The sequence below is a fragment of the Triticum aestivum genome, chromosome 2D (assembly GCF_018294505.1).
Source record: "Triticum aestivum cultivar Chinese Spring chromosome 2D, IWGSC CS RefSeq v2.1, whole genome shotgun sequence".
Taxonomy (NCBI): domain Eukaryota; kingdom Viridiplantae; phylum Streptophyta; class Magnoliopsida; order Poales; family Poaceae; genus Triticum; species Triticum aestivum.
The window spans coordinates 74356044-74360969 of NC_057799.1; positions in this window are offsets into that span (position 1 = coordinate 74356044).

The window sequence follows — 4926 nt, forward strand, 5'->3', positions numbered from 1 at the left end:
TTGGCCGCCGCCCCCCTTGGAGATCTGATCTCCCAAGGGCTGGCGCCCCCCCCCCCCAGGGGTCCTATAAATAGTGGGGGGGAGGGAGGGCAGCAAACAACAGCCTTGGGCGCCTCCCTCCCCCCCTGCAACACCTCTCTCTCTCTCTCGCAGAAGCTTGGAGAAGCCCTGCCGGAGACCCGCTACATCCACCACCACGCCGCCGTGCTGTTAGATCTCCATCAACCTCTCCTCCCCCCTTGCTGGATCAAGAAGGAGGAGACGTCGCTGCACCGTACGTGTGTTGAACGCGGAGGTGCCGTCCGTTCGGCACTCGGTCATCGGTGATTTGGATCACGGCGAGTACGACTCTGTCATCCACGTTCGTTGGAACGCTTCCGCTCGCGATCTACATGGGTATGTAGATGCACTCCTTTCCCCTCGTTGCTAGTAGACTCCATAGATGCATCTTGGTGAGCGTAGGAAAAATTTAAATTATGCTACGATTCCCTACAGTGGCATCATGAGCCAGGCCTATGCGTAGTTACTATGCACGAGTAGAACACAAAGCAGTTGTGGGCGTTGAGTTTGCCAATTCTTCTTGCCGCTACTAGTCTTTTCTTGTTTCGGCGGTATTGTAGGATGAAGCGGCCCGGACCGACCTTACACGTACACTTACGTGAGACAGGTTCCACCGACTGACATGCACTAGATGCATAAGGTGGCTAGCAGGTGTCTGTCTCTCCTACTTTAGTCGGAACGGATTTGATGAAAAGGGTCCTTATGAAGGGTAAATAGAAATTGGCAAATCACGTTGTGGTCATACGTAGGTAAGAAACGTTCTTGCTAGAAACCTACAAACCACGTAAAAACTTGCAACAACAATTAGAGGACGTCTAACTTGTTTTTGCAGCAAGTGCTATGTGATATGATATGGCCAGAAGATGTGATGAATGATATATGTGATGTATGAGATTGATCATATTCTTGTAATAGGAATCACGACTTGCATGTCGATGAGTTTGACAACCGGCAGGAGCCATAGGAGTTGTCTTTATTATTTTGCATGACCTGCGTGTCATTGAATAACGCCATGTAAATTACTTTACTTTGTTGCTAAACGGGTTAGCCATAGAAGTAGAAGTAATCGTTGGCGTGACGACTTCATGAAGACACAATGATGGAGATCATGATGATGGAGATCATGGTGTCATGCCGGTGACGAAGATGATCATGGTGCCCCGAAGATGGAGATCAAAGGAGCATGATGATATTGGCCATATCATGTCACTATTTGATTGCATGTGATGTTTATCATGTTTTTGCATCTTATTTGCTTAGAACGACGGTAGCAAGTAGGATGATCCCTTATAATAATTTCAAGAAAGTGTTCACCCTAACTGTGCACCGTTGCGAAGGTTCGTTGTTTCGAAGCACCACGTGATGATCGGGTGTGATAGATTCTAACGTTCGAATACAACGGGTGTTGACGAGCCTAGCATGTACAGACATGGCCTCGGAACACATGCAATACACTTAGGTTGACTTGACGAGCCTAGCATGTACAGACATGGCCTCGGAACACGGAGGACCGAAAGGTCGAGCATGAGTCGTATAGAAGATACGATCAACATGGAGATGTTCACCGATCTTGACTAGTCCGTCTCACGTGATGATCGGACACGGCCTAGTTAAACTCAGATCATGTTTCACTTAGATGGCTAGAGGGATGTCTATCTGAGTGGGAGTTCATTAAATAATTTGATTAGATGAACTCAATTATCATGAACTTAGTCTAAAATCTTTACACTATGTCTTGTAGATCAAATGGCCAACGTTGTCCTCAATTTCAACGCGTTCCTAGAGAAAACCAAGCTGAAAGATGATGGCAGCAATTATACGGACTGGGTCCGGAACCTGAGGCTCATCCTTATAGTAGCCAAGAAAGATTATGTCTTAGAAGCACCGCTAGGTGATGCACCAATCCCACAGAACCAAGACGTTATGAACGCTTGGCAATCACGTGCTGATGATTACTCCCTCGTTCAGTGCGGCATGCTTTACAGCTTAGAGCCGGGTCTCCAAAAGAGTTTTGAGAAACATGGAGCATATGAGATGTTCGAGGAGCTGAAACTGGTTTTTCAAGCTCATGCCCGGGTCGAGAGATATGATGTCTCCGACAAGTTCTTCAGCTGTAAAATGGAGGAGAACAGTTCTGTCAGTGAGCACATACTCAGAATGTCTGGGTTGCACAACCGCTTGTCTCAGCTGGGAGTTAATCTCCCGGATGACGCGGTCATTGACAGAATCCTCTAGTCGCTTCCACCAAGCTACAAGAGCTTTGTGATGAACTACAATATGCAGGGGATGGAAAAGACCATTCCCGAGGTATATTCAATGCTGAAATCAGCGGAAGGGGAGATCAGAAAAGAACATCAAGTGTTGATGGTGAATAAAACCACCAAGTTCAAGAAGGGCATGGGTAAAAAGAACTTCAAGAAGGACGGCAAGGGAGTTGCCGCGCCCGGTAAACCAGTTACTGGGAAGAAGTCAAAGAATGGACCCAAGCCCGGGACTGAGTGCTTTTATTGCAAGGGAAGTGGTCACTGGAAGCGGAACTGCCCCAAATATTTAGCGGACAAGAAGAAGGCCGGCAACACCCAAGGTATATGTGATATACAAGTAATTGATGTGTACCTTACCAGTACTCGTAGTAGCTCCTGGGTATTTGATACCGGTGCGGTTGCTCATATTTGTAACTCAAAACAGGAACTACGGAATAAACGGAGACTGGCAAAGGACGAGGTGACGATGCGCGTCGGGAATGGTTCTAAGGTCGATGTGATCGCCGTCGGCACGCTACCTCTGCATCTACCCACAGGATTAGTTTTAAACCTCAATAATTGTTATTTAGTGCCAGCTTTGAGCATGAACATTGTATCTGGATCTCGTTTAATTCGAGATGGCTACTCATTTAAATCCGAGAATAATGGTTGTTCTATTTATTTGAGAGATATGTTTTATGGTCATGCCCCGCTGGTCAATGGTTTATTTTTGATGAATCTCGAACGTGATGTTACACATGTTCATAGTGTGAATACCAAAAGATGTAAAGTTGATAACGATAGTCCCACATACTTGTGGCACTGCCGCCTTGGTCACATTGGTGTCAAGCGCATGAAGAAGCTCCATGCAGATGGACTGTTGGAGTCTCTTGATTACGAATCATTTGACACGTGCGAACCATGCCTCATGGGTAAGATGACCAAGACTCCGTTCTCCGGAACAATGGAGCGAGCAACCAACTTATTGGAAATCATACATACCGATGTGTGTGGTCCAATGAGTGTTGAGGCTCGCGGAGGATATCGTTATGTTCTCACTCTCACTGATGATTTAAGTAGATATGGGTATGTCTACCTGATGAAACACAAGTCTGAAACCTTTGAAAAGTTCAAAGAATTTCAGAGTGAGGTTGAGAATCAACGTGACAGGAGAATAAAATTCCTACGATCAGATCGTGGTGGAGAATATTTAAGTCACGAGTTTGGTGCACACTTAAGGAAATGTGGAATAGTTTCACAACTCACGCCGCCTGGAACACCTCAGAGAAATGGTGTGTCCGAACGTCGTAATCGCACTCTATTGGATATGGTGCGATCTATGATGTCTCTTACCGATTTACCGCTCTCATTCTGGGGTTATGCTTTAGAGACTGCCGCATTCACTTTAAATAGGGCTCCGTCTAAATCCGTTGAGACGACACCGTATGAATTATGGTTTGGGAAGAAACCTAAGCTGTCGTTTCTAAAAGTTTGGGGATGCGATGCTTATGTCAAGAAACTTCAACCTGAAAAGCTCGAACCCAAATCGGAAAAATGCATCTTCATAGGATACCCTAAGAAAACTATTGGGTATACCTTCTACCTCAGATCCGAAGGCAAGATCTTCGTTCCCAAGAACGGGTCCTTTCTGGAGAAGGAGTTTCTTTCGAAGGAATTGAGTGGGAGGAAAGTGGAACTTGATGAGGTGATAGTCACCCCTTCCGAACCGGAAAGTAGCGCAGCGCGGGAAAATGTTCCTGTGGTGCCTACACCGACTGGGGAGGAAGTTAATGATGATGATCATGAAGCTTCGGATCAAGTTACTGAACTTCGTAGGTCCACAAGGACACGTTCCGCGCCAGAGTGGTACGGCAACCCTGTCCTAGAAATCATGTTGTTAGACAACGGTGAACCTTCGAACTATGAAGAAGCGATGGCGGGCCCGGATTCCGACAAATGGCTAGAAGCCATGAAATCCGAGATAGAATCCATGTATGAAAACAAAGTATGGACTTTGACTGACTTGCCCGATGAGCGGCGAGCCATAGAAAACAAATGGATCTTTAAGAGAAGACGGACGCAGATGGTAATGTGACCATCTACAAAGCTCGACTTGTCGCTAAGGGTTATCGACAAGTTCAAGGGGTTGACTACGATGAGACTTTCTCACCCGTAGCGAAGCTGAAGTCCGTCTGAATCATGTTAGCAATTGCCGCATACTATGATTATGAGATATGGCAGATGGACGTCAAAACGGCATTCCTTAACGGCTTCCTTAAGGAAGAGTTGTATATGATGCAGCCGGAAGGTTTTGTCGATCCTAAGAATGCTAACAAAGTATGCAAGCTCCAGCGCTCAATCTATGGGCTGGTGCAAGCATCTCGGAGTTGGAACATTCGCTTTGATGAGATGATCAAAGCGTTTGGGTTTACACAGACTTATGGAGAAGCCTGTGCTTACAAGAAAGTGAGTGGGAGCTCTGTAGCATTTCTCATATTATATGTGGATGACATACTATTGATGGGAAATGATATAGAATTCTTGGAAAGTATAAAGCCTATTTGAATAAGTGTTTTTCAATGAAGGACCTTGGAGAAGCTGCTTATATATTAGGCATCAAGAT